Source organism: Artibeus jamaicensis, unplaced genomic scaffold (genome assembly GCF_021234435.1).
Source record: "Artibeus jamaicensis isolate MK-2021 breed Jamaican fruit bat unplaced genomic scaffold, CSHL_Jam_final contig_452, whole genome shotgun sequence".
Taxonomy (NCBI): Eukaryota; Metazoa; Chordata; class Mammalia; order Chiroptera; family Phyllostomidae; genus Artibeus; species Artibeus jamaicensis.
In genome coordinates, this window is record NW_026521837.1 from 291,670 (window position 1) to 318,674 (window position 27,005).

Below are 27,005 nucleotides of genomic sequence, written 5' to 3' on the forward strand. Positions count from 1 at the left end.
AAAGGGCTAGTAATGCCTGTTCTTCCCCCTATAGAGCATCACCACAATGTGAGGTATATGGAAGTGGTTGTAAACCAATAAGCAATCTGCAAATCAAGGGTGCTGGAGAGATGAAGCTGTCTGAGACTGATTGTTGGGGTTTTGGCCTCACCTCTTCACCTAGCCCACAGGCATCTACTCATCCTTCAGATCTCAGGCCCAAGTGGCCTCCCGATCTCCCCATGGCCCAGTGCCCCTGTCACAGATTGTCATTGCAAGTCCACATGTGCTACTCTGATGATTTGATCCATACCATGTCTCCACTTTCAGAGCACTTCAAGGGAGTGGGCTCCACATCCATTTTATTTCCTTCTGGGAGTGCAGTAACAGGCACATTGCTGTCTCTCCAGAAACATTCATTGAACAAATAGAGAAGAAAAGCAAGTGGGAAAAGCAGGAAGGATAGAGTCAGAGCTAGAAGAAGAAAAACAGAGAGCCACAGCTGGAGAGAAAGCAACAGAAGATTTTTCTTAAAGAAGGTGAGGTCAGTGGCTGGTCCAAGTGCAGTGGTGTCTACAAGGTGAGGTCAGTGATGCTGAATGCTTTAAGAAGCAGAAGTGAGTGAGGAACATGACAAAGCCCCAAAGTACAGATTAATTGCACTTTGCTGTGATTAGAATGTTGCTGCCATTTAAGCAATGATTTAAATATGACAAGTGACAAAGCCGTTGAATAAAAATAGTATCTGGGTTTCTAAAGAAGATAAATATGAATATTGAAAACCCTCTCTATTTCTGTTAGGCATGTAACTCTAGGCAACCTTGCCCTGTTAAGCAAAAAGACAAAGGGCATGTGAATTCAGCAAAATAACTTGGAGCTACACAACCTAGGAGCCAAAAATCAAAGGTGTATATCCCCCCCACAGGTCTGTAGTTGTTGCTAGAGAAATCTCTACTAAACTTTTGTTCAAACCAAAGCACTGTTGATAATACTGTAGTATATCCTTGGAAGTTGCTAAGGTAGTAGATCCTAAATATTCTAAAGACAATAGCGACAACAAAATGGTGATAGAGGTGGTAATCATTTTATCAATACAATATTAAGTGTATCACATCAATAGGTTGTATACCTTAGACCTAGGCAATGTTATATGTCTATTACACATCAATAAAGCTGGGGGAAAAAACCCTTCAAGTGCTGGAACAAATCTCACTTGAATTACTTTAATTTGCCTCTGTAGAAAGTGTCAGAATTTATTTGGGTCCATGTATTTTGTGGATTTAATAACTTTCACATACTACTTCATAGTGCAGACACCCATTCTCTAAGTTCATTTTTCAATCAGGCAATGTGAAATATTTGGATGACACTTTATTCCTATTTCTTACAGATTGGTGCTTAAGAATTCTGGAGTTGCTAAGAATACCTCCAGCCTTTCATACAATCTGTCATAAAATGAAATGCAATGTTTTTATTCCGTGGGAATTCTCATCTTCTTTCTTCAGTGTATGGTGGAGATGTCTGATGGTTACAGTGTTTAAATTATTGTAAAGAACACACAACATAAAATTTACTGTCTTACCCATTTTTTTAGTTTAAATGCGTTTTATTTTTAGACAGTCTACATGACATCTTTTTCTTCATGTAGACAGTGCCTCCACCCCAAATAAATCAAGGTAAAAATAAATGAAGAACTCAAGATAACATCAGTCCCATTTGTCCTAGTCCCGGTTGTGGCTGAAAAGCAGCAGCCAGCTATGATGACAGGTGACAGACCCAAATTCCAGATTCTTAACTCTTTTCCCTCTTTAAACCATCCTTAAAGAGAATCATATGCGGGTTGCTCCATCCTCACGGTACTCCCACAGAGCAACCATGCCATCTGGATTCAGGTTTTCATCAATCAAAAGTTTTGAAATTAGCAAGGATATGCTCAGTTTGTTCTGTAGTGCCTGTCATAAAAGGTTTTGCTCTTGTGGGTCTCTCTTCTTCAAGTTTCCCTTTGATTGATTTCATGTCGTCTTTGATGTACCTCCCGTAGGCTTTTCTTGTGAAGCTTGTTTCCTGCAAATGATGGTTCGTGACAATATCAACACCAGTGATGGCTGTGCTTTTGGAAACTTTGCCCTCAGGACCTTCAGTGGAGACATTGCCCACAATGACCAAGTCATCAATGTTTCCCTCTGTTCCACTGATGCTCTTCCCCTCCCCTCAAGGCATAGCCTTGAGGAGAACATCTTGTTATGGCTGACGAGATCTTGGTAGATGATTCTGACAGCAGCTGGAAAAAGATTACAGAGGCACTGGCTTAGCAGGAGCGTGGAGCTCAGAGTGAGCTTGGTGCAGGTGCAGGTGCAGCTGAAAAGGCATTTAAGGGAGGGAGGAGCAGGTAGAAAAGCTGCCTTACCCATTTTTTTAAATCCTCACCCAAGGATTATATTTTTATTGATTTTAGAGAGAGAGAGAGAGAAGTGGAGGGGAGAGAGAGACAGACAGACAGACGTTGATGGGTTGCCTCCCATGGGTGCCCCCACTGGGGATTAGATCCGCAACCTAGGTATGCGCCCTGACTGGAATTGAACCCATAAGTTTTTGGTGAATGGAATGACACTAACCACCTGAGCCACCCATGGGATGATGGTCTAAGAAGCTGAGTCACCAGGCCAGGACTTTCTTGCCCATTTTTAAAGGTACAGTGGAGTAGTGTTAAACATATTCACATTTTGTGCAAACAATCTCCAGAACTTTTTCTTCTTGCAAAACTAAAACTTTATACCCATTAAACAACAACTCCCAGTGTTTTCCTCCTCCCAGACCCTGGCCACCACCCACATGGTAACTTTTTTTTTCAGTCATGACATAAATATTTTATTCAATCAAGGGGGAAGAAACCAGGGGACAGAGAGAGGTAGATTAACACACTTGAGCTGGGTGACAAAGAGTGGAAGAACTGCTTACATGACCCTGGTTTACAGAGTGTTCCCATGCTCTCTCTGTCGTCTTGGCCTTTCTGAAAGTGGTGTGGATTTGAGTACCAGGATTGAGGTTTGAGCCAGGCACTATGGCAGGTGGTGAGTGCCTGGGGCCAAGACACAACCGCTCTGTCGGAGAGACATAGGGGAAGAGTGTCTAGCCAGTAGCTCCTGGTGAACAGTAGTGGGTTTTATTGGTATTTCTTTTTTTAAATATATTTTATTGATTATGCTATTACAGTAGTCCCATTTCCCCCCTTCATTCCCTTCCACCCTGCACACCCTCTCCCACCCACATTCCCCCTCTTTAGTTCATATCCATGTGTCATAAGTTCTCTAGCTTATACATTTCCCATATTATTCTTGCCCTCCTCCTGTCTATTTTCTGCCTACCATCTATGCTACTTATTCTCTGTACCTTTCCCCCCTTTCCTCCTCCCACTCCCCTGTTGATAACCATCCCTGTGATCTCCATCTCTATGGTTCTGCTCCTGATCTAGCTGTCCCCTTAGTTTGCTTTTGTTTTAGGTGTGGTTGTTAATAACTGTGAGTTTGCTGTCCTTTCACTGTTCATATTTTTTATCTTCTTTTTCTTAGATAAGTTCTTTTAACATTTCATATAATAGGGGCTTGGTGATGATGAACTCCTTGAATTTGATCCTATCTGAGAAGCACTTTATCTGTCCTCCCATTCTAAATGAAAGCTTTGCTGGATAGAGCAATCTTGGATGTAGGTCCTTGCCTTTCATGACTTGGAATACTTCTTTCCAGCCTCTTTTTGCCTGTAAGGTCTCTTTTGAGAAATCAGCTGATAGTCTGGTGGGAACTCCTCTGTAGGTGACTGTCTCCTTATCTCTTGCTATTTCTAGAATTCTGTCCTTCATTTAAATCTTGAGTAATGTAATTATGATGTGCCTTGGTGTGTTCCTTCTTGGGTCCAACTTCTTTGGGACTCTCTGAGCTTCCTGGATTTCCTGGAAGTCTATTTCCTTTGCCACATTGGGAAAGTTCTCCTTTATTATTTGTTCAAATAAGTTTTCCACTTGTTGCTCTTCCTATTCCCCTTCTGGTACCCCTATAATTTGGATGTTGGAATGTTTAAAGATGTCCTGGAGGTTCCTAAGCCTCTCCTCATTTTTTTGAATTCTTGTTTCTTCATTCTGTTCTGGTTGAATGTTTCTTTCTTCCTTCTGGTCCACTCCACTGATTTGAGTCTCATTTTCCTTTCCATCACTATTGGTTCCCTGTGCATTTTCTTAGTGTAGTCTTCATTTATTTATCTAATTTGTGACTAAAATCAACCCATTCTGTGAGCATCCTGATCACCAGTGTTTTGAACTGTGCATCTGATAGGTTGGCTATCTCTTTGTTGCTTAGAAGTATTGACTCTGGGGCTTTGAGCTGTTTTTCTGCTCGAGCCATAATGTTTTGGTCTGTTCTCCCCTATTATGTATGAGGGGCGGAACCTTAGGTGTTCACCAGGGAGGGTCAACCCAAGTCGCTTGGTTGTGACAACGTATGTGGGGCAGGTGTCTGAGAGGGAACAATGGCACTTGCTCAGCTCTCTGTCAGATTTAAGTCCCTTCTGTTGCTTCCCCCAAGCAAACTGGGCCCTTCTGGTTCTGATTTCTGTGTGGGTGGGTTTGTGTGCATTCTAGGACCCTTCGGGTCTTTCCAACAAACTCTCCTGTGAGGCTGGAGTCTCTCCTGGCAACTCAACCTCCACAGGTATTTTCAATTGGTGTTTTGAAGCTTTATTTCCCCCTTGATGGAGCCCTGGGTTGTGTGGTCTATCTGGCTCCCCAGTTTTGCCTGGTTTATCTGCATGGGAATGTGTGATCACCCAGTGAGTCAGCCACCTTGCACATCTCACTGGGTCTGCCCTCTGCCACCCTGAGCCCAGGGTCTGCCAGCTGCTGCCTGTGTGACCAGGGTCAGCCGTTGCCTTCTTGCGTGCCTGGAGTCCATCAGCTGCTGCCCTGTGTGCTTGTGCCCAGGGTCCCAAAGCCACCGCTTTTTTTTTGCTGGTACCCCTTTCCACCTGGCCACCAAGCTCTACCTCTCCTACCAGTCTGGATGAATGTATCTATTTTAACTCCTTGGTTGTTGGACTTCTGTCCAGTTCAATTTTCTCTCAGTTCTGGTTTTTTTGTTGTTGTTGTTTCTAATTGTTGTTGTCCTTATTTTGGTTGTGCAAGGAGGCACAGTGTGTCTACCTACACCTCCATCTTGGCTGGAAGTCCTCAGTATTTATTATTTTATCCCTTTCTATTGAATTTATTGAGGTGACACTGGTTAATTAAATTATATGGGTTTAAGGTATACAATTCCACAACACATCATCTGTGCACTGTATTGTGTGTTCACCTCCCTAAGTCAAGTCTCCTTCAATCACCATTTCTCTCCCCACTATCCTCCTCTCCCCTTCTCCACCCCCAGCAATCACCATTCCATGGTAACTTTTTTTATTGGGTCAGTTTTGTGATCATGGTATATCCCCTGCCAGGTAAGTATTATAGTTGGGTTAGTTTCTAGAAGTTCTGCCTGGTGGGTGTTTTTGACAAAACCCCAAGAAGTCAGAACAGGGTATCATTTGGCTAATCCACAGAATTAGTGATTAGATCCAATCCTATGCCTGTAGGAAACAAAACTTAGGGGTGGATTCATAAACACTAAAAGGTAGTCAGAGTTTGAATATAGGTAAAGCAGGCATTAGTCACAGGACTTATGCATAAAGGAAAGGGTGGGTTCAACACCTGGAGGAAATGTAGATAACAGTTAGGTCAGTTAATATGTTTTGAATATGCCCAGCCCCAACCCTGACCTAGGATTTGACATTCAATGATGAATAAATCGGGATTCCTGATCTCAGGGACCTTGCAGTCAAATAGTCTGGACAAGGTAAGGCTGATGATAAATGTATTCATTTGCTGCCACTTCCATGAATTCCCCCAAGCTATAGATAATTTTTTTTGCCTCAAATAAACTGACTACAGATTACAAAGATATTGGTGACCACATCCTCCATTATCACATTACTCATCTTATTTTCCACCATAAAGTTCTTTTTTTATATTGTTGTTCAAGTACAATTGTCTCCATTTTCACCCCACCACAACCCCTTTCCCCACCCATCCCTACCTCCCACCCTCAAACCTATGCCCTTTGGCTTTGTCTGTGTGTCCTTCATACATGTTCCTTGATGGCCCTTCCCTATTATCCCTCTCCCTCTTCCTTTCCGATGACTGTCAGATTGTTCTCTATTTCAATGTCTCTGGTTGTATTTTGCTTGCTTGTTTGTTTTGTTGATTAAGTTCTACTTATAGGTGAGATCATATGGTGTTCGTCTTTTGCCGCCTGACTTATTTCACTTAGCATAATGCTCTCTCTCTAGTTCTATCCATGCTGTCACTAAGGGTAGGGGCTCTTTCTTTCTTGCTGCTGCATAGAATTCCATTGTATAAATGTACCATAGTTTTTTTTATCCATTCATTTACTGATGGGCACTTAGGTTACTTCCAGCACTTGGCTAGTGTAAGTTGTGCTGCTGCGAACATTGGTACATAGGTTTTTTGAATTGGTGTTTCAGGGGTGTTAGGGTATAACTCAAGTAGTGGAACTGCTGGGTCAAAAGGTAGTTTCTTTTTTAGTTTCTGATACCATAAAATTCTTTTACTGCATCCATCAATGTTTCACCACTTAACTGACTCTGGCTAATGTGCCTTGAATATTCACTAAGCACTTCCAAGTCCATAATCACATTTGCTCTTCTGAAGGAGGAGGATATTATTATCATCCTTATTTTGCAGATGAGGAAATAGAAACTCAGAAAGTCTGACAGATTTTCCCAGAGTCACAAAAGTAGGAAAGGTAGAGTTAAGATGGGACTCAGGTGCTCAATTAAATTTGATGCTCTTTTTGACTTCTCCGTGTGTTAATTACAGGTAGAAGGTTGTCAGTTAGTTGGTTGTCAATACATATATTTATGGATGACTGAACTGTGACAGGTATTTGGGATACTGTAGTAAATGAGATCTAGTTTCTTCTTGAGCTGAAAGATACAATCACAAATGCTGAGCATTGTAAAAGGTTGTTTTCAGAGAATAAAACACAGGAACCCTGCCTAGGCTGTGGGGGATGGGGTTGAGAGGCAGGTGGAAGGTTACTGAAAAGAATTTTCCTTCTGAAAATAAATATTGACCCTGTCCTTAATCACTGTGAGCTGCAGTGAGATACTTGAATACTTGTTTTATTTTGTGGGAGGATTCAGTTATTGCACAAATGGGTTCAACCAAATTGTGGGTAGAAAGTTTGTTCTCCACCCAAACCAGATAAACCAGTTTCAGTATTTTCACAGCCTGTGAAAACACACTTTGTAAAGTGTCTATTAAAATACACTCAATTTGGAGTAAAAATCAGAATTAGCCCCTCGGTGGGGAAGTAATACGTGACGCATCACCTATTCTGTTAGTGCTACTTTAAGCAAGAGAAGGACATATCTCTTTGAGAAAAAAAATGCTGTTGAAGTTGATGCAACACTTGAAAAACTGACTTCCACATTGCTTTCCTCCCTCAGACTGACACAATCATAGAAAAAGTTGACAGGAAAGTGCTAACAAGACACAGTTGCAAAAATTAACACTAACATTGGAAGGAATTCACTGCTATTAAAAAAGAAAAAAAGGGAACAAGTTTTTTCAGTTGTTTTTTTTTTTGAGTACCTGGTTATTAAATTAACTGGTGTTCATTTTAACACAGTGCAAACTTTAACTGTCATCTCAGGATGTTTCCAGGCTCTGAATATGCCAAACTTAACACACTGAATAGATCACTGTACTGGTCCCTTGGTTATAAAGATGCAGTGAGATTTTATATTTGTTGCTCTTCTGCAAATTCATGCTTTCTGGACTTTCTGAGACTTTTCCAATTTCATATAATTCTGATCAAACCACAGCTGAGACAATCTTGTCTCATATTTGTGCTGTATGTCTCCAACAGAGTGTTTGCATATTGCACATACTTAATGGATGAATTGTATGTCTGACAATCCAGAAATAATAGCCACCCCAATTCTGAAAGACATTTAGTAAGGCCAGAGATATTGGAGTGTCATTGGAGAATTGTTTGTCCACACAGACCCAGGGGAAAAGCCCTAAGACTGAAATTCTCCACCCACAAGCACAGGGCAGGGAAAGACCAAAGAAAAAGGCTGACCACTCCAGTCTCATGGTGACTAATGGAGTTTACTAGGGGAAACTTATATACGAGACATGATTTGGGCAGCTGCAAGATGAAACAGATTTTGATGCTATATAGCAGGTACCAAAGAATTATACAGGGTAAAGTGGTGAGGGGGAAGAGTCACAGGTAGTAGTATCTAAATGTTACCAGGTATGGAAAATTACTTTAACATGCTTGACCACAACAGGACAAATGAAACATTTTCCAGACCCAGCTACTACCAGGAGGCAAGGGAGCGGTGCTGACTTTTTTGTTGTTAGAATGAAAATTGATTCATGATCAGACAGACTGTAAGGGGGCTATAGTAAGCTGTCTCTGTTTGGGCCCAGGTGCAGATTGCAGGGTGGACAGCGGTCATATCATTGAACAGTCTCGCCTCTGCAGAATCACCATTCATTCATTTGTTAATATGTTGATGTGCTGCCTAAAGTTATTGAGCACCTAGTTTGTGTCATACACTACCGTAGGCTCTGGAAATACGTAAGTGAATGAAACAGGCAAAAATTCCAGTCCTTGTGGAGTTTAAGGCCCTTTGGGGAAGACAGATGAAAACTAAGTTAAAAATATAGCAAATTAGATGGTAATTGAAGATATGGAAAAATAAAGTAAGGAAGAAGAACAGGACCTATTGGAGTGGGTTGTTTGCAATTTTTGATTGCATAGTCAGGGCAGAACTTTGGAGGGATTACTGCAGAAACCTGGAGAAGAGCCTTCAGGGTAGAGACACTGCAAGTCAAAGGCCCTGAGCGTGTTGGGTACTTTCCAGAAAGAGCAGAGTTCAGGTGGCTTGAACTAGTGAGGGAAGCAGGAAATAAGTGAGGACAGATTGTATAAGGCTTTTGTAGGCCACTGTAAAGATTTAAGCTTTTACTTTGGGTCAAAGAGGAAGGTGCAGGAGAGTTTTGATAGTTAACCTCTACGTAGCATTTATTAGATGTTAGATACTGTTATAAGTATTTTACATATATTAACTCATTTATTTCCTATATCAAGCCCATGAGATAGTTATTATTCTCATTTATACAGATGAGAAACTGTGGCCTTAAAAAATTCAGAGACTTGCCCAAGGTCATACAACTAGTAAGTGATAGAACTGTAATTCAAACCAGGCAGTTTGTGATCCATTTCCTTTTTTCTAGGCCACACGATGAGACCACAGTTCCCAGTTTCCCTGAGTTGTGGCCAGTGGAACATGAGCAGAAGTGAAGAGTGCTACTTCCAACCTGGTTTATCAAAAGCTTCCACAGGCAATCCCTTTATCCCCCTTTGTCCCCTGAATGCAGAGAACTTCAAGATCCTAGGCAAAGGTGGAGCTATAAGGTAAAAGGAGCTAACATGTTTAAATGACCACATGGAAACCCTCCTGCAGGTCAGGAACTGTCCTTCAAAGTTCACGATAAGCTTCTATTGTATAAACCACTGAGAATTAGGCATTGATTTAAAAGTCTTGAATTTAGGGCTGAAGGTGGCGTGACCCTCATGCAGAAGAATACACAATTTATTTTATTTATTTATTTTTAGAGAGAGGAAAAGAGAGGGAGAGAAACAGCAATGTGTGGTTGCCTCTTGAGTGCCTCCTACTGGGGACCTGGCCTACAACCCAGGCATGTGCCCTGACTGGGAATGGATCCTGAGAATCTTTGGTTTACATGCCATCACTCAATCCACTGAGTCACATCAGCCGGGAAGAGTACACAATCTGTTAATGAAGACAGACTTGTAAATGATGGCAATGCTGTCCTCTAACACAGGCATTAAGAGAGAAGTCTGCCACCTTTCCCTGTCACTCAGGGAAAGGAGTCTAAACACTATCTAGGAAAGTGTAGGTCACCTCTACCTAGTGACATCTGAATAGGTGATGAAGGGTGCATAGGAGTTTGTGGTGAGGAGGTGTGGGAAATAATAGCAGTAGGGCCATTTCAGTTACAACTTGTGCAAAGGCATGAAAGGGGAGAGGAGTCTGGGAAGAAGGACATGGTCTCATTTCATCTTATCAGCTTATCTCATTTCATCTCATTTTGTGCTAACTCGTGGTTTCCTTCCTCACATCTCTAATTTCTTACACTTTCTACCCTCTGTCCTGAAGAAAGAGCATATCCCAGTGGTTGGGTATGTTAATGACAAATTTCTTCTGATGCTTGTTAAAATGGTAAAGAAGACTTAATTCAGAACTGTTGCAAAAAGTGTCAGTGCTATCACAATAGGGATGAGAGATGGGACTCAACTCCCAACACAGCAAAGACAGTTGGGGATTTACAACCAGTGAGCACTCAGAAGAGGTCACTGAATGGAAAAGTGCTAAGAAAAGAGGTTAAGGGCAGGGGAATTTTTGCTAAATTGACTTAACAGGATTATTATTTAAGAGAGGCCAGGATGATGAGATAACAAGGGTTGGGGATGAGGAGTTTGATCATCATCAAAAGTAGGGGATTCTCTCTAAATCGACTCAGCAAGATTCTTCTCACAACTGGACTCAGCAAGGATGAGGAGGAAGCAAGGTTAAGGACTAGTTGAGAAGAGGACTCAGGAGCCTGAGTAAAGTTTGGTGAAGGAGAAAGTCTTTATCAAGTAGTTCAGCTCTTGAACTTAAATGTCTGGATCTGGATTCTCATTCTCATCTTGAACTAGTTGCTCAGTTTCTCTGTGCTAGCTAAAGAGGAATCATAACAATGTTTACCTCAACAGAATACTGTGAGAAATAAGGGAGTTAAATATACAAAGCACTTAGAACAGGACCTGGCTGCTGATGCCGGCATTGCTTCCTCTTACTCTCATTAGCTTCTTTAGCCATAGAACAGATTTTCAGAAGACAGGGAAAGTTAAGTTTGGTCAAAAGGCCTTATTTTAGTCCCAGAAGGACCATTAACTTCAGTTATCTAAGGGAACTTTCCTGCCCTACAGTGAGATTTTGGTTTTCCCATTTTTAAATGAGATCAGTGACTACTAATACTCATGTTCCCTCCCTGCAATATTCCTGTGAGTCAAAGAAAATGATTTTTGTTAAGTTGTAAAGCTCTATTAGAATGCAAGGGATTATAAAAGCCACCACACCTACCCTTGTTTCACTTCCTAGCCCAGCCCATGTTTCTCAAGCCTCTCAGCAATCTCTCACCAACACCCCCATTCCCTCTACCTCTGGTTTTGTGAGAATATATCTTGATACTCAGCTTTACTGGGTCTCACTCTACTGTCTCCCCCATTCCTAGCAGCTGCCCACACTCCCATCAACCACAACCCAAACTAGACATCAGGCCACCTGGATCTCTCTTGTATTGTGTTTCCTTAGGATTCTGAGGAACTCAGACTAAAAGGGCTCCTTGGCAGCACTGCCAGATAAGATATAGTTAAATTTGAATTTCAGGTAAACAACAAATACATTTTTAGTACAAGCATGTCCCAAATCTTATGTGAGACATATTTAAACTAGAAATCTATTGTTTCTTCTGAAATTCTAATTTAACTGAGTGTCCTGTATTTTTATTTGCTAAATCTGGCAACTCTATAGTCAACATGGGGACAGATAGAATACAAAGGACAAATAGCACGAGGAAGGTGAGTAGAATGAGGGACAGGAAAAGAGTGAGAGACAGTGTGCAAGTTCCCAGACTCACTAGTCTCATCTTCAAAATCCAAGGCCAATTGGCTTACCATAGTGCAAATCTCTTTCAGCTACTCCAAGGAAAAGGATATGAGAACATAAATACTTTTCTCTACATTGCTCAGAGTAGTTTTTAAAATATATTTTATTGATTATGTTATTACAGTTGTCCCATTTCCACCTTCATTCCCCTCTATCCTGCACACCCCCTCCCACCCACAATCCCCCCCTTTAGTTCATTTCCATGTGTCTTAAGTTCTTTAGCTTTTAATCAATCAATCACTCCATTGATTTGAGTCCCAGTTTCCTTTCAATCACTATTGGTTTCCTGTGCATTTCCCTTCATTTCACTTAGTTTAGCCTTCATTTGTTCCTCTAATTTGTTATTTAAATCAACCAGTTCTGTGAGCATCCTGATCACCAGTGTTTTGAACTGTGCATCTGATAGGTTGGCTATTTCTTGGTTGCTTAAAATTATTGGTTCTGGGGCTTTGAGCTGTTCTTCTTCTTGAGCCATAATGTTTTGGTTTTATCACACCTGTTATGTAGTGAGGGGTGGAGCCTTAGGTGTTCACCAGGGTGGGGCAACCCAGTTGCTGGGTTGTGACACTGTATGTGAGGTCAAGGTCAGACAGGGGTAATGGTGCTTGTTCCATGCTCTCTCTCAGGTTTCGGTCCCCTCTGCTGCTTCCCACAAGCAAATTGTGCCCTTCTGGTGCTGGTTCCCAGATGTGTGGGCTTGTCCACTCTCCAGGACCCTGTGGGTCTCTCCAACAAACTTTCTGTGATCCTGGGAGCTTCTCTTGGCACCTCGACCTCTGAAAGTTTATCCAATTGGTACTTTTAGGCTTTAATTCCTGGCACTGGGGCCCTGGCTTGCACAGTCTGTCTCACTGCTCATTTTTTTGCCTGGTTTATCTGCGGGAATGTGTGACCGCGGTCAGCCAGCCACCTTGCACCCTCACTGGGTCTGCCTGTTGCCACCCCATGCCTTGGATCTGCCAACTGCCGCCTGCATACCTGGGTCGGTCTGGCCACTTTTTCCTGCACAATCTTGCTCCACCAGCTGCTGACTCCATCCCTGTTACCAGTTTGGCTGAATGGTTCATTGTTGTCAGACTTCCGTACAGTTCAATTTTCTGTGTTTTGGTTGTGTTTTTGTAACTAAAATTTTGTTGTCTTTAAACTTGGTTGTGTGAGGAGGCACAGTGTTTCCACTGTGCCTCCATCTTGGCCAGAAGTAGAGTGTTAATGTTTTGTATGCATGATCTCCTTTAATTTCTGCAACACATCTGTGAGACAAGTTAAACATGAAGTCATTGCCCAAGGTCTACATGGCTGCTAGGTGAGGCAGGGTTTGAATCCAGATCTGTCTAGCACTGGAACTGGGATTCTTAATCTATCTGTGCTCTCTTTAGCTAGAGAAGCCTTCAGACCCCTTCTTAGAATAATGGTTTAAGTGCAAAAACAAAAACAGAAACATAGAATACAAAGGAAAGCAATTGTATTGAAATATAGTTATCAGCTGTGACTGGTGTGGCTCAGTTGGTTGGTTGAGCATTGTCCTACAAAATAAAAAGTTGCAAGCTCCATTCCCAGTTAGGCACATGCCTGGGTTGTGGGCTTTTTCTCAGTTGGGGTGCATGTGAGAGACAACTAATTGATGTTTCTTTTATGCATTAATGTTTCTCTTCCTCTCTTTCTCCCTCCCTCCCCCTCTCTCTAAAAATAATAAATAAAAATTTTTTAAAAAGAAATTGAGTTAACAGTTGTGATAGGCAGAGTTGAATGTGACCATCCCCCATCCCCAATGATCCTGGTATTCACACACTTGTGTAATTCCTTCTTCTTAGGTTTGGCCTTGTTGAAAATACACGCAAGTTAAAGTTAGCTTGTGCATTTTAAGGCACATTAGTGTGAAGGTCATTGTTGCTTAGCTTGAAGAAGAATATTAAAAAGTAAAACAAACTTTGACAAGTGTAATAACCACTAGTTTCTATATTGGTTTTTTTATTTTCTGGTTTCTATATTTAATGCTTTGACATCTGGGGCCCTGCTGACCCTGGAGAGGCTAGGCCATTCCTAGAGATAATAAATTATATACCTTTCATAGCAAACCAATTGTCCACTGCTCATAACCAATCACTTCCTCTACTGGACTCTGATGATCAAGGCCACAGTCCACCAGCCCAAATAAGCACAGGGCCAGCCCCCAGACAAAGAGGGTCAGCCCCTACCCCAGAGCTCACTGTATTTATTCAAACTGGCTGATCCTAAACTTGCTGTACCTGAGGACACCACAGAAGGCTTTGTCCAAGTGTCCCCCTCACCCTCCCTGCCTCCTGACTGACTCCAGTGCTTCCCTTGTAACCCTACCTACGACTCATTGGACTGTGAGTGTAACTGTTATGGACTAAATGTTTGTGCCCCCCCAATTCATGTGTTGAATCCCTAACCCCTAGTGTGCCTGTATTAGGAGATCGGGCCTCTAAGGAAGTAAGGTAGTAAGGCCGTGTGAGTGCGCAGTGAGGAGGTGACTGTGTACACCCCAAGGGGAGAGCTCTCACCAGACACCAGCCCTGCTGGCACCTCGAACATGGACTTTCAGCCTCCAGAACTGTGAGAAATAAATTTTCTACCACTTATACAACATAGTCTGTGGTGTTTTGTTACAGCAACCTGAGCAGATGAATACAGTAACCAAGTATCTCGTCGATGGCAATCGTCTCCTCATCCATTGTCTTGGCCATACCTAAATAATAATAAAATCTACACTTTAAAACAATAAGGCAATATGCATTTTATAATAGACATGCAGTCCATTCTAATTGTTTTTTATCCTCACCCGAGGACATGATTACTGATTCTAGAGAGAAGGGAAGGGAGGCAGATAGAGAGGGAGAGAAGCATGGATATGAGAGAGAAACATTCATCAGTTGCCTCTTGGATGCGTCCCAACTGGGGGCCAAACCCACAACCCAGGCATGTGCCCCTGACTGGGAATAGAACCCTCAGCCCTTTGGTTTACAGGACGATGCTCCAACCAAATGAGCCACACTGGCCAGGGCTGATTATTTGTTTTGATTATTACAAGGATTAAGAATACTGTTTCACAAAAATATCTTATTGCAAATGAAATGACAGGTTGAATATTTCATTTTACCAAAAAATAAATACAGGAGGCTTCTTGAAAGGAGAACTACAATTATGCAAAAATTTAAAATACAATTTTATTTGAAATAAGTATTTTGTCCAAAGATCAATACATCAACATCTCTAATACAACTTATATGAAAATAGAAAATGATTGCTAATTCATGTTAAAATTGGATGTCATTGTGATAAAAATGAGTTTTAAAAGAATCCTAAGTGTTTTCAGATGTTCTCAGCCTTCTCTTTAAGAAGTGGAGAGATAATTTTGTAGATATGAAGCAGCAGAGAAACGACCATGAACAACCATGTAGAATATGAGACATTTAAGCTCATAGTTGCTCTAGAGCATTTATACACAAAGAAGACTGTTAAAAACCTTAGCAATTTTGAAGTAGTGGTAAATGAAGTAATAATTCCATACACTTCTAAAAACTGAATTGGGTTTGAAAATATCTATGATTCCTACCTGTGAACATGTTATGGGTTCTGTTAAAATTACTGGGGTTTATTGCCTACAATAATCATCAGTAGAAATGCTAAATTTTATTTTAAGGTTGGTGAAGATAAAGATATATGTAAGTCCAAAATTTCTTTGCAGCCACATATTTGATTTTAAAAATGTGTGGATTTATTTTCTATTTTATTTCACTAAGATGTTTGTAGTTGCTTCAATACAAAAAATGATTTTATATTGCATCCCACAACTTCAAATCATTCCTGTAAGACCTGACCTCTGCTATGCACTTTGCCCACCATAGCCTTCCACTACATATCCTGGGGGCTGTAGTTACCCTAATTTGAGAAGCAGGACTTTAAATTATGTACAATAAAATGGAGATGTATATATTTAGAAGTTCTCAATAAATTGTTATTTATAAAAAATAAAAATTCTTTGCCCTGGCTGGTGTGGCTCAGTGTATTGAGCACCAACCTGTGAACTAAAGGGTCGCCAGTTCAAATTCCCAGTCAGAATACATGTCTGGTTTACAGGCCAAGTCCCCAGTAGGGGGCATGCAAGAGGCAACTACACATTGATGTTTCTCTCCCTCTCTTTCTCCCTCCCTTCCTCCCTCTCAAAAATAAAGAAATAAAATCTTTTAAAATATATTTTATTGATTAGCAATATTTTATTGCTATTACAGATGTCCCATTCCCCACCTTCATTCCCCTCAACCCTGCACACTCCCTCCCACCCACCTTCCCACTTAGTTCATGTCCATGTGTCATAAATTCTTTAGCTTCTACATTTTCGTACTACTCTTGCCCTCCCCCCTGTCTATTTTCTACCTACTGTCTATGCTACTTATTTTCTGTATCTTCTCCCCCCTTCTCCTCCTCCCACTCCCCTCTTGCTAATCCTCCATGTGATCTCCATTTCTGTGGTTCTGTTCCTGTTCTAGTTGTTTGCTTAGTTTGCTTTTGTTTTAGGTGTGGTTGTTAATAACTGTGAGTTTGCTGTCCTTTCACTGTTCATCTTTTTTTTATCTTCTTTTTCTTAGTAAGTCCCTTTAACATTTCATATAATAAGGGCTTGGTGATGATGAACTCCTTGAATTTGGTCTTATCTGAGAAGCACTTCATCTGTCCTTCTATTCTAAATGAAAGCTTTGCTGGATAGATCAGTTTTGGTTGTAGGTCTTTGGATTTCATGACTTGGAATACTTCTTTCCAGCCCCTTCTTGCCTGTAAGGTCTCTTTTGAGAAATCTGCTGATAGTCTGGTGGGAACTCCTTTGTAGGTGACTGTCTCCTTATCTCTTGCTATTTCTAGAATTCTCTTCTTCATTTTAATCTTGGGTAATGTAATTATGATATGCCTTGGTGTGTTCCTTCTTGGGTCCAACTTCATTTCACTTAGTGTAGCCTTCATATTTTCATCTAATTTGTGACCAGAATCAACCAATTCTGTAAGCATCCTCATCACCAGTGCTTTGAACTGTGCATCTGATAGGTTGGCTATCTCTTTGTCACTTAAAAATATTGGCTCTAGGGCTTTGATCTGTTCTTCCATTTGACCCCCCCTTCTCTTTTGGCCTTGTCATACCTGTTATGTAGTGAGGGGCAGAGCCTTAGCAGTTCACCAGGATGGGTCAACCCAGTCACTAGGTTGTGATGCTGTGTAGGGGGGAGGTGTCAGAGGGGGAACAATGGCGCTGGCTCTGCTCTCTCTCGGATTTTAGTCTCTTCTGCTGCTTCCCACAAGCAAATTGAACCCTTCTGGTGCTGGTTCCCAGGTGGGTGGGTTTGTGTACATTCTAGGACCCTGTGGGTCTCTCCAGTGAACTCTCCTGTGAGGCTGGGAGTCTCTTCTGGCACCTCAACCCCCACAAATGTTTTCAATTGGTGTTTTGAGGCTTTATTTCCTGGTGCTGGGGCCCTGGGTTGCACGGTCTGTCTCGCTTCCTGTTTTCAGCTGGTTTATCTGTGTGTGAATGTGGGACCTTGGTCAGCCAGCCACCTTGTGTGCCTCACTGGGTCCCTCATTGCCACCACAGGTGCAGGGGCTGCTAGCCATGGCCTGTGCACCTGGGTTGCCAGCCACTGCTTTTTCCTGCTGTGACCCCTCTCTGCTGGCTGCTGACTCTGCCCCTCCTACTAGTCTGGATGAATGGCTGTCAGACTTCCATACAGTTCAATTTTCTGTCAGTTCTTGTTGGTTTTTTGTTTGTTTCTAAATATTTGTTGTCCTTAATTTTGGTTGTGTGAGGAGGCACAGTGTGTTTACCTACTCCTCTGTCTTGCCTGGAAGTCTGGAGAGCAATCTAGGGTATTCTTTAGAGTTCTCTTTGTCCCTATTATGTAGTCATAGTTAATAATTCTTTATATTAAACTTCACCTGTTCAACTATGCTTGGGCTTTCTCTGGTACAGTCGGACTGATACAGACTGATACAGGTAGTGGGAGCAACCCTAGAAGGTAGATCTGCAAAGATGAAATTTGGTGGTTGGTTTGGTGACACCCTTGATTTGAGCTCAATTGCTGAGCAACTTCCCAATGGGAAATGGGAAGCTAGTCATCACTGGCATGCTGGGACATTACACACAATCACCTGTGTTTGAATATAATATAGTGCAAACTGAAGCAAGTGTCTTAGTTGCCCATGTGGTTGTAATTGACTATTATGGAATCAATGGTGAATATAAGGAATGAGGTATGAGATTGTTTTTTTCTGAGTGTATTTCAAGTACTTCTAGAAAGAAAATGACTACTACAAATCTTTTGACTCTCAGCTCAAGTTAGAGTTGGAAAAACGGAAAGCTTCATGACAGCCCTAAAAGAATCTTTTCCTTTTACCCAGAGAGCTGATATTGCTGAAAATTAAACATAAATTTTAACTGTATGGGTTACTGAATGAAAACAATAGTTGGATTTAGTTTCTGGTCCTCTCTTTCCTGTGGAAGCAGTTTGCAAACTAAGTTCAAGAAAACTAGCCTTCCTTTACCTACTGTATTTTTTTTTACATTACCTTTTAGTCCCCTTATACCTTCCTTCCCCCAGCAATCATCACACTGTTGTGTGATTGTTTACTTAATCCCTTTTTTACTTAAATACACATGAAAATATCTGGGGGCAGATGCCCCATATCTGGGGCAGATGTCTGGAAAGGGGTCTTTCATTGTCCTTATGACCCAGCCCTATATGACTACACACATAACCAAAGTTAAATCTCAGCATATTCCAACAGGACAGGCACACACTGTGACCCAGGAAGACATAGTTTACACACCAAAAAAAAACTGCCACAGTTTTCTAACATGTGTCATCAGAAACTTGAGGAACATGTGTGGGAGTTCATTCTAAAGATGTTAGAACAAGAAGAATGGATATAACACTAGGTCAGGCCAAAATCATCAACATGGGTGCTCTTACTGGAGAGCTTTCCTGGCTGGCATCATGTGGAGGAGGAAACCCAAGGCTTAGGAGATAGGAACATTGGCTTGGATTTCACACATGTAACCTATGTGCCCACCTTCCAGCTAGATTCCAGGAAAAGATCAGAAATCAACTCCTGTCATGAAGAGACCCACCTTCTTGGAAAGCTGTGTTTGCTCTCTTTTATAGGCTAGGTGAGACAGTAGGGGATGTTACCATTGAGAGTGATTTCCACAGGATTACAGAATCCCACAGTAGTAGAGGCCAAGTGATGGCATTTAACAGCCAAAGACATGGCACACAGGCACACCTGCCATGAAGGGCAGCAGGGACATCAATAAGCAGAATGCTTTGGCTCACAAAGCTCTTTGGCAGTAGTGAAATTACCAAAATAGGTGGGCAGTCTGCCATATGGCTTGATCTATATAACAGGGAGAAATTCAGGTCTGGTAGACAAAAATCTAGTTTGTATTGTTCAAGTCACTGCCTTTAACTAAGTTTTTCTACCTAAGTAAATTTACGGACTCAGGGGTCCTTGAATGGAAGTGTGTTTTGTGGCCCACCCTAACCAGAGCCTCACAGAGAGAGAAATTCTAGGCCACCACACTGACTAAGGGGCAGAACAGGGATTTGAATTCCAGCCTCTACTCTGAATCATTATTTATCCTTTCTTTCCCTGTAGGGCACAAATGAGAAAACCTCTCAACCCTGGTGTGAAAGACATGAGTCCAGCTGAAGCTCACCAGGATGTGGGTGTTGAGGAATGTATATTGCATTCTAGGTGACCAAACATCCTGTGTGACCAGGACTGAGGTGTTTCCTGGGTATCGGGACTTCTTGTGCTACAGCTAGAAAAACCTGGGCAAACCAGACCCCCTTCACCTAGAAACCCAGTCTCCAGCCCAGCAGCCAGATTGCCTAAGGGTGCAAGAAAACAGAAAGCTGAATTGCTCAGATCTTATGTGATTTTCATTCACTTGCAAGATAGAATCAAGTATGTTAATCTGTGTGTCATTTTTAAATAAAATACATACTCAATTTTATATATCTTTTAGCCATTAGTACAGATTCCAGTCTGAGAATGGTAAAATATTTATCATAATCTCAATGAATGAGTAGTTAACATAAACAGCCTCACGGCCCAAAGTTACATAAAGTCTGTCATAAAAAAAACTTGACTTCAAAGTAATTTCCTCGGAACTTTCAGAATATCTTAACACCAGGAAAAACATACAGCTATTAAAAGGAACAAATTGTATGTAGAGAAATTTAATGTACAAGCAATGTGGAAACTCTTTTAGACTTTCTTTCAACAGCTGCTCTCTAAGCATTTTTCTTTAAAAATTTTATTTCAGCTCTCTTTTTTACCTCTTAATTCCTTCACATAGAAAGGCTGGTCATCAGTCAAATGTCTAAAAGGCAGGCAACAGATAAAGAATAAGAGAAAAGTAATTTCTTTAAATCCCAGAATCACAGGGTTAAGCATCTTAAATTTCAAAACGACCCAGCAGCTTTTATCCCCTTACCTGCAGTTACATAATGGGAAGGTGGTACATGTGACATGTTAAGAATAATAATTAAAGTATACAGGTATCTGTTACTTGTTTACTCCTTAAATAAAATGAAATGGAAACTTCCAGCCAAGATGGAGGAATAGGTAGATATACTGTGCCTCCTCGCACAACCAAAAGAAGGAAAACAACAAATTTAAAAACAAACAAACAAACAAACAAACAAGAACTGCCAGAAAAATAAAATTGTAAGGAAGTTTGACAACCAAGGTGTTAAAGAAGAAATATTTATCCAGACTGGTAGGAGGGACAGAGTTGGACAGCTGGGTGGAGAGTACTCGTGGCAAGGCAGTGGCTGGTGGATTGGGTGGTCCCACATTTGCCTGCAGATAAACTGGGAGGAACAACTGGGAAGGCAAGACAAACCACACAACCCAGGGTTTCAGTGTAGGGAAATAAGGCCTCAAAACCTCTGACTGAAAAAAACCTGTGGGGGTTGAGGCAGTGGGAGAAACTCCCAGCCTCACAAAAGAGTTCCTTGGAGAGATCCACAGGATCCTAGAACATGCACAAACTTACCCACACAGGAATCAGCACCAGAAGGACCCAATTTGCTTGTAGGTAGTGGTGGAAGTGACCGAAAGCCAGCAGAGACCTGAGCAAGCAGCACTGTTTCCTCTTGGACCCCTCCCCCACATACAGCACCACAATGCAGCAAAGTGGGTTGCCCTGCCCTGGCAAATACTTAAGGCTCCACCCCTTACTATATAACAGGTGCTCCCAGACTCCCCCCAAAATGGCCCAAATGAAAGAACAGATTGAAGCTCCAGAAAAAATACAACTAAGCAACAAAGAGATAGCCCACCTATCAGAAGCACACAGCTCAAAACATTGGTAATCAGGATGCCCAGAACTGATCAAACAGAATTGATTATGATTGCAATCAATCAGAATTGATTATGATTGCAAAATAGAAGCAAAAGTAAAGGTTATGAAAAGTGAAATAAAGGAAAATGTACAGAGAACCAACAGTGACAGGAAGGAAATCAGGACTCAACTCAACGATTTGGACCACAAGGAAGAAATAAACATTCAATCAAAACAGAATGAAGAAACAAGAATTCAAAAAAATGAGGAGAGGCTTAGGAACCTCCAGAACTTTAAACATTCCATCATCCATGTCACAGGGGTGCCAGAAGGAGAAGAGGATGAGCAACAAGTGAAAAACTTATTTGAACAAACAAGGAAGGAGAACTTCTGATCTGGCAAAGGAAATAGAATTCCAGGAAGTCCAAGAATCCCAGAGTCCCAAAGAAGCTGGACCCAAGGAGGAATACACCAAGCACATCATAATTACATTACTCAAGATTAAAATGAAGGAGAGAATTCTAGAAGCAGCAAGAGATAAGGAAACAGTTACCTACAAAGGAGTTCCCATCAGACTGTCAGCTGATTTCTCAAAAGAGACCTTGCAGACAAGAAGGGGCTGAAAAGAAGTATTCCAAGTCATGAAAGGCAAGGTCCTACATCCAAGATTGCTCTATCCAGCAAAGCTTTCATTTAGAATGGAAGGAGAGATAAAGTGCTTCCCAGATAAGGTCAAGTTAAAGGAGTTCATCATCACCAAGCCCTTAATATATGAAATGTTAAAGGGACTTATCTAAAAAAAAGATGACCAAAACTATAAACAGTAAAATTACAACAAACTCACAACTATCAACAGCTGAACCTAAAAAACAAAAACAAAACAAACTAAGAAAACAACCAGAACAGGAACAGAATCACAGAAATGGAGATTACATGGAGGGTCATCAGCAGGGAAGGGGAAGGGGTAATGGGGGAAAAAGTACAGGGAAATAAGTAGCATAGACGGTAAGTAGAAAATAGACAGGGGGATGTTAAGAATGGTGTAAAAACTGTAGAAGCCAAAGAACTTATATGTATGACCCATGGATGTGAACTAAGGTGGGGTGGGAGGCTGCAGGTGGGAGGGGTGTGCAGGGTGGAGGGGAATTAAGGGGGGGGGAATGGGACAACTGTAATAGCATAATCAATAAAATGTTTTTTAATAAAATAAAATGGAGAAGGTTAAAAATCTCTCATCTATAGATCTGTCAAGAGAAAATAATAAAATAGCTAATGTTGACAGATTGGTACTGTAGGCCAGGTACAGTCCAGGCACTTTGAACCCATTCACTCATTTTACAGATAGGAAATGGAGGAAGAGGGAGGTTGGGTAATGAGTAGAAGGTTACACAGTTGATAAAGGTGATGCTGAGATCCAGCTCTCAGGGATTAGAATCTAGTCTTTGTTTTAACCATCAGTTACATTGCCTCTTCCAGGCAATAATGCAATCACATGCATAGCAATTGAGGACTCGGTGGTTGAAGACTATATTTTGAGCCAGAGCTGAAGCAAAAAAGTTAGAACCACTTTCATTTATTATAAGGACTCAGAAACAGGAAGTTGGTGTCCCCAAACGATATGGATAAGAGCAGTGTACAAAACTGAAAAGAGGATCCAGGCTACCCTAAAAATAGTCCCCTGACCACAGAGTTTTCTTAGAGGTCAGGAACTGAAGTCTACATCAGGAAATTTAGAACTGTGTAAAGTGCATAAAGGATTCAGTCATTCTTAAATCCTGTTGTCTTCATAAAATCCTGAATTATAGAATCTCTCTGCTAATTTTTGATGTTGATAACTACGTGGAATAAACCTTACCTGATAATTACCATACCTATTGTGACACCTAGTTTTCTGTATTCTGTGTGTGCCTGTAAATGTTTTCAATATCTGTTAACATAAACAATGTACTATACAGGAATGGGCAAAAGTAGGCTTAGAGTTGTGAGTATGCAAAACAGTTTATTATTCTATTATTTATTAATTATTGTATTATTTATTTGTGTTACAACTGTAAGCCTACTTTTGCTCACATCTGTATATGTATTTGTTAGTTTTAATCTAAAGATAGTAATTTAGCATTTGAAGTCCTCTAATCAGGAATTTAGTCTCCAGGGTATAGTTGAAAATCCTTTATCATATTCAGAGGACCTCCTACAAGTGGTTTAACTAATCTATATCAACATGCTAATTGTTAATAAATATAAGAAATGAACTAACTTTCTTAGTGGTCTTCTTGACTCAGGCTCTGGGCTGGACCTGAAGGTTCTGTTACCTGATCTGACTAATGACCTGAACTTGCCTGATCAATACTTTTTGCTAGATATTTGGCATTGTGCCAATGGTGGAAACAATTATTGGTCTACTAAAAAAATCCATCCTGTCCTTCTTCCTAAGTGACTGGCTATATCACACTTACAGCTTTTCTAACAGAAAGGTGTGGTCACATGGCTGTGTTTTGTCAGAGGCAATGCAAGTAAACAAATGTGGGCTTAGATTTCTGGCCTAAATCTTAAGACCACGAGTACACTTCCTCCATGTTCTCTTTCCCTTGTTGCCATTTGGGTGCCTAGGGCCTTGGCCACGAAGAAAAAAAGGGCCCTGGAGATGGTGGAACATCATATTAGAAGAAATCTGAGTCCCTGAATGAATGTGTGGAGCAGCACTTAGACTTTTGCTTTAAACAACTGTATTACTATTGAGTCTCTTTGTTATACCAGCTTTGCCTTTCCTCAAATAATATAGAACCAAGGGGACTGAGCTGAGCTTTGAGGAACAGAGTACTTGCTGGCTAATAATGATAGAGTAGAATTCAGTTTGAGGCTTGCTGTTACAGTAACATGTCAACTCTTAGTGAATTTTGAGTGCAACATGAAGCCCTCACCTACCTCTAACTATCAAAGGCCTTTAACATCTCCAAGCAAAAATCTAACAGTTGTTGACACACAGTTAGACTTAGGTCAGTTTGCAACATGCTCTTCCTGAGCTCATGAGAGATAGGGAGATAGTAGGAATTAACTCTGTTATCTGGCTTGGGCAGCTGGGGGACAGGTTAACATTCTCTAGATAAAAGGGAAAGAAGTTCAGTTTTGGCTACGTTGTTAACTTTAAGGTGATTGCAAGGTTTCTAGGTGGATCCAAAGTGGGATATTCAGTCCTAGAATTTAGAAGAAGGAAATCTGGTTTAGAAATAAAGGTTTGTAAATCATCCACTTATGGAGATAACCCTAGCAAAGAGTAAGAAGTAAGTAGGTCAGCCCCAACTGGTGTGGCTTGTGGATTGAGCACTGGCCTGCCAACTGAAGGGTCACTGGTTCAATTTCCAGTCAGGGAACATGCCTGGGCTTTGAGCCAGGTCCCCAGTAGGGAGTGTGTGAGAGGCAAACACACACTGATATGTCTCTCCCTCTCTTTCTCCCTCCCTTTCTCTAAAAATAAATAAATAAAATGTTCTTAAAAATTAATAATTAAAATAAAAATTATTTAAAAAGAAATTATCTAGGTAAACAATTATCGATTAATTTAATGTTAACTCAAGATTTTAAGTTACCTGAGGGTGTTGCAAATTGAGTCTAAGCTGACATACTGCAAAACATAAATACTGCTACAAAAACATTTTTTAGAATCATCATTCAATTGAGTTAAGCAAAATTTACATTTTCCATAATTTTAAATGCTGTGTAGCAATATTAGTTTATTTGGTCTGTAAACCAATATGAAAAGGTTAGAAAGTTCATGAGAAAAAAAATTCCAAAATTTTCATACCAATAAAATCAAGGGAAAGACATGTAGTTATTTATTTTTTAAACAAAAGTTATTGATCCAGTCCAATTTTTGTAAAGATTTTATCTTGACTATGTAAACTTAGATTTTTATATTAAAATGTTTATGAGAAAAGAGCAAGCAAACAAAGACAGACAGAAAGCAAGCACTTAATGAATGGAGGAAGAAGAGAAGCCTGCAAAGAAGATGAAAAGTGGTAAAGTAGTAAGTAGAAAGTAAGCAGAACAACATTTGCTGGAAGCCAAAGAGGGGACATGTCAAGAATGAGAGCAGTTAATAGTTCCAGATGCCAGAATGTGGTCATACAAATTAAGGGCTGGAAGGTGTCCTCTGAGTTTTCATAGTATGGTGGCAACAAGTGCCAGAGTTTGGTAGATTTAAGGTCAGAGGTAAGAAAAGACATAGAGGCATCTTTTTAAGAATTTTGGCTTTGAATGAGGAAAAGAAATAGGACAAAATTTGACAGCGGAGGTCCAATCTAAAGAAGCTTTTTTTTTTTTTTGCTGGGCTTGAATGAGAGAGATTTGAATATATGTAAATACTTATGGGAAGAATCCAACAGAAAATTAAGGGGAGAAGATGGTTGGTGGACTGAGGTCATCGAGAGATCAGGAATGGAAGCACAGGTGGAGGAATTAGTTTTTTCAACTCAAAATGGAAGCAACTCTCAGATGGATCCTTATGCTCATTTTGTCCACATGAATGGCCTCTAATTTCATTTTGCATCAACCAAAGACTCAGAGCTCACTCCTTTTACAGTTTCTTGGAGAACAAAATCTAGTAACCTAGGCATTTCATAATTGTTGTGGAATTTACTTAGAATTTGGAGGATCCGTAGAAAGTGGTCCATTGTGCATTGACCTGCTGTCTCTTTAATTAACCTGAACAGGTTAATTGCATCTCTTTAATTAACTTGAACAGGAAGAGTACCTGCACTAGGCTCTGTGCTTCAGAGTGCATGCTCTGACTGAACCCTCAACTGACGACACTCTTCACATGAGGAGACACGGGGAGACAAGGACTCCATGTCCTCTCATCTCAAGTTAATTATTAATTTTTATTTTAATTATTAATCTTTTAAAAGGTTATAAAAACAGGAGTGACACTTCTTTCAATTCCTATTTGGTTCCTGTGTATTTTTCTCTTCCAGGAAAGTCCTCTCTTGTGAAATTCTAATGCTTTGTATAGATTATTGAAAAGTTCCTGAATCTTGTCCTTCAAATTTCCTGGATCTCTTCCTTGAAGATTTTTTTGGCTTTTTCAATGGCAAGTTCTATGTGAGCCATGTGGTTGTAAAATCAGAGCTAGATCTCACAGGGGGCCTCCGCTCTACCACACTGGACATTAGTGGCTGTTCTTGCCAAATCTCACATTGGTGATCTTTAAAATCCATTAAGTGAGGTCCCAGATCCTTTGCTACTCAAACCATAACCACCAGGGCAGGTTATACCTTGGATTTCTCAACTCTAAGTGTCTTTGCTTTCAGGGCAGGGGCAGAATCAGAGGTTTCTTTCTAAATTCTTAGGAAATTCTCATAGCAAAACAGTCAGTTGCAATTGATTTGGCCAAATGGTGCAAACAGAACAAATCAGCTATTCTTGAAATCTAGTAGATTTGAGGCAGCCATCTTCCTTATATGATGTCTATAGATAAAGGTCTAAAACCAACCCTCAACCATAGGCCTTGGTATGTCCACATAGTTGTTGTTGTTAATACTTTATGTTTAGTGGGGAAATGGTGGAAGTTTGTGGGGCAGAGGTTATTGGCGGATGAAGTTTTATGAAGGTCTAAGGACTTTACACACACTGTCTCAAAAGCCCTCCTCCTTTATCTCAGAGCATGACGGCTCAGCAGAGAGGAATTCCACATTTACTCATTAATGATGAACTCAGGATTCTTGGCTCTAAAAGGCAAACTCTACTCTTTCCTTGCTCTTAGTTCTTTTCACATTATGCTGGGAAACAAAGGGAGGCATGCAAATTGAATGATTCT

General features: G+C 40.7%; 1 pseudogene; it reads right to left on the reverse strand.

Annotated features, from left to right (window-relative positions):
- Nucleotides 1-1,594: 1,594 nt before the first annotated feature.
- On the reverse strand, nucleotides 1,595-2,390 carry LOC119054617 (translationally-controlled tumor protein-like; annotated as a pseudogene).
- Nucleotides 2,391-27,005: the final 24,615 nt, after the last annotated feature.